At 38.3% G+C, this 9,379-nt stretch overlaps 1 protein-coding gene across 2 annotated transcripts in view; it reads left to right on the top strand.

The window, feature by feature from the left end:
- The window catches only part of Zfyve9 (zinc finger FYVE-type containing 9), a 211,329-nt gene that overhangs the window by 62,245 nt on the left and 139,705 nt on the right, over positions 1–9,379 (top strand). For both annotated transcript variants that reach the window (XM_023724211.1, XM_004639118.2), the window contains exon 2: positions 5,147–5,244. The gene's annotated coding sequence lies outside the window, so the exon portion shown is untranslated. The remainder of the gene's footprint in view (positions 1–5,146; positions 5,245–9,379) is intronic.

Below are 9,379 nucleotides of genomic sequence, written 5' to 3'. Positions count from 1 at the left end.
TTTGCTAAGCTTGTTCTAAGTAGATGCTTTAGACCACTGAGCCATCTCACCAGCCCCCAAGACAGGCTAATTTTATAAAGAGGTTTATCTAAGTCAGAGAGTTGGAGGCTGAAAAGTTCAACACTGGATAGCCCTGGTGGTTTGGCTTCTCATGAGAGCCTAATGGTGACGGTAACTTGACAGGAGTATGTTAGAGGGAGAGATCACATCACTGTGATCACATCATGTCCTTCTCTGATAGGAAGCCAGAGAACAATTTAGAGGTTAGTTTCACTTTTATAACACCTCACTCTTGTAAAAAGCTGAGGGGTCCCATGAGAGTTACCTTAATCCTTCCCAAGAACATCTCTCCAAATAACCTAAAGTTCTTCCACTAGGCTCCACCTCTTAAAGGTTCCCTCACCTCAGTCATCACAGAGACTGAGATTCCAACTCAAGGGGCACACTTAGACCATATCCAAAATATAGCAGAATGTAGTAATATATTTCATTTTAGTCACTTCTCTTTTTTTATGTATTTAGTACAGGGTGTACAGGGTCTCACTACACAGATGGAACTCATAGTGATCTTCCTGTTTTCAGCCTCCTAAGTGCTGGGATTACAGGCTCATGCTGCCACTCCCAGTCTCAGTTGCTGTCTTAGTGAGCCCCAGGGGCAAAGTTAGCATGCACACTGGGGATAGAACCCCATTGCTGAGCCTGCCTAATCAGGCGCTTTAATCTGATGAGCTATCTGGCCTCCCTTATAGTCACTTCTTGATGATAAGAACGGTGAATTTTAATTAGACAGAGGGTCTCTCTCCCTTCCTCCCTTCGTCTTCCCTTCTTCCCTCTCCCTCTCCTCCTCCCTCCCTTCCTCTCTCTCTTTCTTTCACCTCTCATTTTCTTTCTTGAGCCCTCCACTAAATAGTAAGAGTAAACCAAAGGAGCAGAGATAAGAATGGATGAAGATTTCAACAACTGGAAAGAGTGAAGATCTTCAAACTAAAGAAGCAGTAAGCTACAGAAAAGGAGATAAGCTGTACAAGTGAGGTACCCTCAGAGAACCTTAGGTAGATGTGTGTTATTGAAACTCCCAGAATCTCTGAAAACTCAGAGAGATGCTAAAACAGATGAGTTGGAAGACAATTCAAAGAATACTTAGTTTTACAGATAATGTGTTATTTCCTTGGTAACACGTAACTTACATCTTTGTCTTGCAGGGATATAAAAGTATATTTTCTGGAAGGACTGAATAAGAAATGTTTTAAATTAAAGGATATCAGTATATTAGGCGAAGAGATTTGGTGGCATTGAAAGTTGAGTAAAGAAGATGTATGCAGTCATAAATGTAATGTTGACACTAGTCATTATCTTGTATCATTTTCCACCAGGCACATTTCAGCTGCTTTAGGGAAATATAGCGAGTAGGTAGATGGTTGTACTTAACCACCTGAAGTCTTTCCAGCAGAGTCTGGAAGATCAAAGCAATACAATTTTGGCAGGAAAAAACCCTCTGATATTTAGAAACATTTTATAATACTACTTGTATTAGAGTTTCCCAAAGAAAGTGAGGCAACAATATATAAGTTCTGTGTGTACATAGACACACACACACACACACACACACACACACACACAGAGTCATGGACCATACAAAGTTTCAGTCAGCTTTTCGGTAGTATATTGGGGAGGTTTAATTTGTTTAGTTTTTGTTTTTGGTGCCAAGGACCAAACCCAGGGCTTCCAGCTTCCTAGGCAAGTGTTCTACTCCTGAGCCAAATCCCCAGCTCTAATAGTGGTGGATAGAACTATAGTCTTACACAATTATATCACTTGGTAATGTTATAACCATCTTAGTTTGTGTAAGTACACTCTATGATGGTTTGCACAATGAAACTGCCCAAGAATTCCAGAATGTATCCCTGTCATTAAGCCATGCATGATTTATGTGCATATACAAATTTATTGCATAGAACTGGCAAATATGTGATTTTGGAGTCTGAGAATTTTTTTTCCTTCTTCTCTTTTTTAGGCAAGGCTTTCTCTATAGTTCAGGCTGGCCTTGACCTTATTATGTAGTCCAGACTGGCCTTGAACTTGTGATTCTCCTGCCTCAGTCTCCCAAGTGCTGAGATTACAGGTGTGTGCCACTGTGCCTGGAGGAATTTGAGAAATTTCATGATCTGTTGTCTGTAAGCTGGAGACCCAGGAACACTGGTATGTAGTTCTGAGACTGGAAGGCTGATGATTTTAAGTCCCAGTTTGATGACAGGAAAAGACCAGTGGTCAAGCTAAATTAATGGGTCTGGGGCAGAGAGAGAAAGAAAGAAGGGAGGGAGAGATGAAGGGAAGGAGGGAGGGAGGATTTTCTCTTTCTTCACCTTGTTTTCTTCAGTCCCTTAGTGGCCTAGATTATGCCATTTCATTGGAGAGGACAGTATGTATTACTCATTCCATGGATTGAAATGTTAATCATCCAAAAGCACTCTTGCAGACACATCTACAAATAGTATTTCATGTGAGTGCCTTGTATCCAGTCAAATTGACACACAAAAGTAATTACCATGCACACATCAAAGTAACCATTACATTAGTGGACTTGCCTCATACATTAAAAATTTATATATGAATACACACAGAGAGAATTTGAGGTTGAATCTATAGAGTTGATTTTAAGAAAATCTTCAATTAGCTTAGCATTAAAGGGAGAGATGTTATTTTTGCTTCATCCTTATTTTGATCCTGTTACTCCATGAAGCCCTTTCATACTGGTATGATTTAGTTTTTTATTTGATAGATGGCTGTTAGCAGACTTAGACTATATCATAGCATGTGTGTATTTTTTTAAGTTCTCAAAGACAAAATAGTCCTTCATTAGTGGTTTTCATTCTGTATTTTTTTATTGGTCTCTGGCAACTTGAATTTAGGTGTTTTTCTTACCCTCTGATTTTTTAGTAAGCATATCATTTTCACATCAGATAATAAAGTATTCATAATGTCAGCAAGTTTCTTTCTTTCTTTCTTTCTTTCTTTCTTTCTTTCTTTCTTTCTTTCTTTTTTTTTTTTTTTGGAACCAGGAATTGAACTCAGGCCCTTGTGCTTGCCAGGGAAGCGCTTATTCCACTGAGCCATTTCCCCAGCCCCTAGAAAGTTTCTTTTTTCGTTTTGTTTTGTTTTTAGTACCAGGAATCCAACTCATGACCTTGAGATTGTCAGGCAGGTGCTTATGCTGCTGAGCTATATCCCTGGCCCAAGAAGTTTCTTCCTGTGTCAGTTTATCTTTAAAATTAAGGAGATATTCATTAGACTATCTATCAGATATCTATTCTGGAATTGCTATGGTAACTTGTTAAACATTTATGTATGTATGTATGTATGTATATATGTATGTATGTATTTTGATACATGGTCTGGGCAGTATGGGCTAGCCCTGTGCTCACTTTTGTAGCCCCTGGACTGGTATCAAACTTGCAGGGATCTTCCTGTCTCAGTCTCCCAAGTACTGGAATTATAGGTGTACACCACCATGCTGGATTCTGTTAGACCTTTTATACTGATAATAAGATACTCTTAGGACCCCTACCCCTGACACACTAGAGATTGAACTCAGGGCCTTGCTGTGAGCTATATCCCAGAATATTATTGTATTTGGGATATAGAATATAAAGAATGTAGATTATATTCTGTTTTTTTTTAATTAGTTTAAGCTGCTAGTGTTGTTCAAGGCTAAATTATGTCATTAAGGAATTTTATATTATCTCTAAGGAGTTACAGAGGCAATTATGTTGGACTATTCTTACTTAATTTATATTTTCAGAAGAAATAAGCCACATTTGAGTCTTTTGCATACCACTGATAATAAAGGTTAATTCTGAACTAATAGATCTGTGCTTTTAAGTAGAAGAAAACTGGACTCCAAATACATTCAGGGGAAAAATAATTGTTTGGCAACAAAAATCTCAATAGGAAGCTTTTGAGATTCAATTTAAAAATCCCAGTACTCTGGAAGGCTGAGGAAGGAGGATTGAAGCTCATACTGTACAGTTTAACAATTTAGAGGGACACTATATCAAAATTAAAAAGAAATAATAATTTTAAAAAATGGACTGGGGACGTAGCTTACTGCAAAGGCCCTACATTTAATTTCCAGTACTGGATAAAAATGTTACATGTATGTAAAAAAAATTATAGAGGGCATTCCTTTTTTTTTTTAAATTATGTATTTGGTACAGGGTCTTACTACACAGCTCCAACTCCTAGTGATCCTCCTGCTTTCAGCCTCCCTAGCACTGTGATTACAGGTTGTGTCACCACACCCAGGATCAGTACTGGCTCAGGGCACCTGGGGGTGGCGCCGGCTCATCATGTAGTGCTGGCAGTCCAACCCAGGTCCCTGTGCTTGCCTAAGTAGGCGCTCAATCTTCTGAGCTATGTCTCTGAGAGGGCTTTTTAAAATTTTATTTTAGGGAAGGGTCTACAGGGTGTTCATTGTCTCGCTACTAGATTGGACTCCTAGTGATCCGCCTTTGTACAGCCTCCCAAGAGCTGGGATTATAGGCGTGCACCATCACTCCCAGTCTCAATTGCCATATCAGTGTGCCCCTGGGGTGGGGCTGGCACAGCAGGCCCGGGGATAGAACCCCTGGCCCACGCACTTGCTTGCAGGTTCTTTAATCTGCTGAGCTAGTTGGCCCGTGGAGAGGGCACTTTTTTTTTTTTTTTGGCAGAACCAGGGATTGAACTCAGGCCTTTGAGCTTGCCGGGCAAGCACTCATTCTACTGAGCCATCTCCCTGGCCTGGGAGGGCATTTTTTTTACAGCAGCAGTTCTTCGGATTCCTGGAAGTCTCATTTTTCACTAACATAACTACAATCACTAGGTAGAAAGTGCCTGCTCTGATATTTTCGCTGTATGTTAGCCATTGAAAATAAGTGTATAGAAATTATTAACTCTTTCTTGGCTCATTTAATTTCTGGCCTGCTTAGATAATAAAATTTATTGCTGCTACGTTCCAGTGCTGATCAAGTCTTTGAATCTGAAAGGTGCAATTGTAATTTATTATTAAACACTATTGCTTTTGTCTGCTATGATAGCTTTATATGATAAAAATTGGGGTTTGCTTATTGTTTAGCAAATGTAATGAGCAACTTGCTTTTTTCTTTAGGATCAAACGAAGCATATCAAATTAGCAGGACTAGCTGGTGGCACAGTAATCATGAATAAAAACAGAATCTGTTCCTTATCACGTGCATAAGGGGGAAAGGTAAGAAAACCAGTGTTCTTATTTTTCTTAGTGACTGAGCTTAAGAAAAACAACTAGCTTTGTAGAAAATGATAATATATAAGGAGTGATCGAAATATATATATATATATATATATAGTGAATTTTGACATTAAAAACATTAATCACAGTGAAAAACATTGTCATTAATCTCCCTCAAAATACTCCCCCTCAGTTTGACTATACTTTATTCCATCATTTACCCCTTTCTGAAGTAGTTTTAGAAATTCTCTTGTGGCAACTGTCTTAGTTACTTTTCTCATTGCTGAGACAAAATGCCCAACACACAAAATTAAGGAAGGGAAGTTTCAGTCTGTAATCAGCTGGCTCAAAGGCAGAGTGGCACAGCCCCAGGGCAGCAGTTCAAGGTGGCAGAAGATAGCAAAAGCAGCAAGAGCAAAAGGGGTGTGTATGTAGAACAAGCCCCTTTTCCTCCCTTATATTATAAGCAGGCTACCATACTCCCCAGGGTAGGTTTACCACTCACACAATCTCCATGTCCCCCTCTTGCACAGGAGGATGTTCACAAAGTAAGGACTCTGGCTTTGTGCTATAACATATTTAAACTTCTAAACTCAAGTTGACACAATGTATCAACCAAGTGCTATACAATTAGAAAAGCAGGCTTGTAAAAATACATTGTTTCCTTATCTACCTTTATCAACTAATCTGGTACTATGTTGGCTTCTCCCTAAAACTAAAATGATTCTGAAAGGTAGTAAATGTTTTGAATCAGTTTAGAACATAGAGTTGCCTATGACAATGCATCCAAGGATATTTATTCATAAAAGCAAACTTTGAGAAGTTTCACAAAGTGATAAGAATGCTGGGATAAATGTGTTTGAGTAGTTTGTGGGAGAATTAATGCAATGTCTTTTATATTATAAATTCAGTAAATAGATTCATTGTATTTTTTAATCACACTACCTCTCCTGCTTGCTTCATTTGGAGTGTGGTCTCTTTTTAAATAAAAAGTGTAATTTTTCAAAAAGATTTTACTTTAATCTAGAGAAACAGTATTTTCAAATTACTGTTAAATTATGACAAAACATTAGTGAATTAGTCAGATTTCTCATCACTGAGACATAATACCCAACGTGCACAATTTAAAGGAGGAACAGTTTAATGTAGCTCACATTTTTGGATTGCTGATCAACTGACTTGAAGGCAGAAGCATCAAAAGGGAAGGCTGTGGATGAGAACTGCTTAGTTCATAGTGGCCAGAAAACAGTACAGAGAGGAAGTGAGGGACCTGCTATACCCATTGTAATGCCTTCATCATGACCCACCCATACTTACCCAGAAGAGTGCTTTGCTAATCTGCTAGGCATTTCCCCTTTTGTTTTTTTATTAGTACGTGTTTGCAGTACATACTGTTTACAGTCTTTGTGTAGAGTCAGTAGCTGTATGTAACACTTCTCAATTAGTTTTTTTCAATCCTCCATCTCTTGTTTCCCCTTCCTTGTTGGAAGAACTATCTCCATACTTTATCTTTTTTTTTTTTCTGTATTTTTTAGGGAAGGGTCTACAGGGTGTTCAGGGTCTCACTACTAGATCAGACTCTCTTGTTTATAGCCTCCCAAGTGCTGGGATTACAGGTGTGTGCCACCATGCCCAGTCTCAATGGGCATCTCAGCGTGCCCTGCAGGTGGGGCCAGCACCACTGGGCTATTTGGCTGGCCCTCCTACTTTCCATTATCTATCTTTATTTTGTTCTTTATTTATAATTTGGGCCTCATGTAAGAGAAACCTTGCCTCAAGTTCATTGTCACTACATTATCTAGGGTTTTTAAATCATCTGTCTATTCATTTCAGATGTCCATTTTTTAATTGGGTCTTTAAACTTGGGAGGCATGGATATAGGCAAAGACTTTATGAACTCTTTTTTTTGGAGTTCTTTATATTGTTTAGATATTGGAGCCTGTATCTGAAGAGTAATTGGTAAAAATTTTTCCCACATTGTGGGTTGTCTCTTCACTCTGTTGGAGGTTTTCTAGGCTGTGCAAAAGCTTTTTAATTTGATGAGGTTCCAGTTGTTGATTCTTTGTTATGTTTCCTGTGCAGTTAGGGTTTTGTTCATGAAGTCTTCTCCTATACCCACGCCTTCAATAGATTTACCTGCTGTGTCTTCCAGCAGATTAAGTGTATGTGTTTTAGTATTTAGACCTTTTTCCATTTCAATTTTAATTTAGTGCATGATAGAGATATGGGTTTAGTTTTAATTTTTGGCATGTGGAAAGCCAGTTTTCCTAGCATCATTTATTAAAGAGGCTTTCTTTCAGTGAAAGTGTTTGGCCCCTTTGTCAAAGGTAAGGTAGCTGAGTGTGCTTGGAGTTGTTTCTGATCTTCCATTCTCTTCCACTTATCTTTGGGTCTGTGCTGAGGTAACCATGTAGTTCAACCAACAGTTTTTGCCTGTGATAATCTATCTTTCTAGAGAACTGGCACCTTAAATCTTATATGGTAGAGAACCAAGATGAAATGAACCTGGATCCTTGCATTGTACCAGTGTTCCCTGTAGGTTTGGAAGGCTTGATTTTGATTTTTAGAACTTGTAAACTTTGCTCTTATTTGAGCTTTAGAAAAATTACTGGAATATTTGATGTAATAATCTAGTCTATCTCAGATAATACACTCTCACATCAGTCTGATGTTGATCATCTTTTGGAATAAGGATTTTTTTTTTTTGTTCCTCGAATGCCTTCAGGGCACCTTTGGCCAGCAGGAGAGTTGTGAGGTTCGAACTCCAGCAACCTGAGGCTGACAGCTTTGTGGAGGCAGCCACTTAAAGGACTGAGCTAGGGCCAGGCCCCCGTGATGTTGATCATCTTTTTGGCTTCTTAACACACAGTGCATGTGTCAGTACATACTATATTATTTTATATTTTAGATCTGCTCATCCTGTGATATATTGAGTCCTTTTAGGTCAGAGACACTGTCTTCTTTGACATTGCAACCTAGTGAATAGGACAGTGCTTTGTACATAGTAGATACTCAGTATTTGATCTTTGTAATTAATATATATAGCATAAAGAGGAAGTGTCAATGAAGAGAACATAAAAGTAGCAATCAGATTAGTCCTGTAAAAGCAGAATTTCTAAGACTAAAATTCCACAAGAAAACACTAGAATGTTGAAAAACGTCAGAGTGAAAATAGATCTAAACTGGGTGTGGTGATGCATACCTGTAATCCCAACTGAGGCAGGAGGATTGCTGCAAATTTGAGGCCAGCCTGAACTGCATAGTGAGACCCTGTCTGAAAAACCAATCAAAAGAGATCTAGAAGCAAAAAGACAAAAGAGATCCTTAGAAAGAAACGATACTCAAGTAATGATATTCCTCTTTGAAATATACAGGTATGAATATTTAATAAGCTTCTATTTTGGTTAAGAGATGGATGATTTTATAAGAAGGCAAATAGAGTCCTGCTATAAGGTTTTAATCTCCCCAGAGATTTAGCTTATATAGTGTCAAAACTGCCTTGCTCCCAAGTCTTCACTAAACTGCAGGTTTTTCTTTAGTAATTGAAACCAGAGTTTCAAGACTTGGAAACCAGAAACATAACAGAGATCAGAAATGAGCACTATAGGGGCCAGGGATATAGCTCAGTGACATAAGCGCCTGCCTAAGTGCAAGGTCCTGAGTTTGATCCATGGTACTGGAAACAAACAAACAAACAAACAAACAACAACAAAAACACTATAGTGAAGGCAGGGCTAAGAAAGGAAGTCGTACACTGAAAGGTAAGACCTTCATTTTACCCTTCCTCTGCTCTTTCAAAAGGTGGCTGAAAAACATTGGATCAGTGCACTCTTTTATACATTGTGTAATATTTCTCTGGAATTGAAAGAAAATACCTATACATGCTGACATTTGGAAGTTTCCCAGTGATATAGCTGTGTTTCCATCCAGTCACTATGTAGTAGAAGCCACTCAGCTCATCACACACACAGAGCTTCTGGTTGGGCTTTAGTATTGCATGTGTTTTTAGGTAAGAATTTGGACAAAGACTCCATTGTGAAAGACATTAGAACATGCAAATACATTAAAGAAATTTCTTTCTTTCTTTTTTTTTTTTTTTGGTATGGTCACTTTTATTTTTATTTTATTTTATTT

This window comes from Octodon degus, unplaced genomic scaffold (assembly GCF_000260255.1).
Source record: "Octodon degus isolate 3935 unplaced genomic scaffold, OctDeg1.0 scaffold00107, whole genome shotgun sequence".
NCBI lineage: Eukaryota > Metazoa > Chordata > Mammalia > Rodentia > Octodontidae > Octodon > Octodon degus.
Note: the sequence above shows the minus strand (reverse complement) of the source record. Positions and strands in the feature narration are given on the sequence as shown.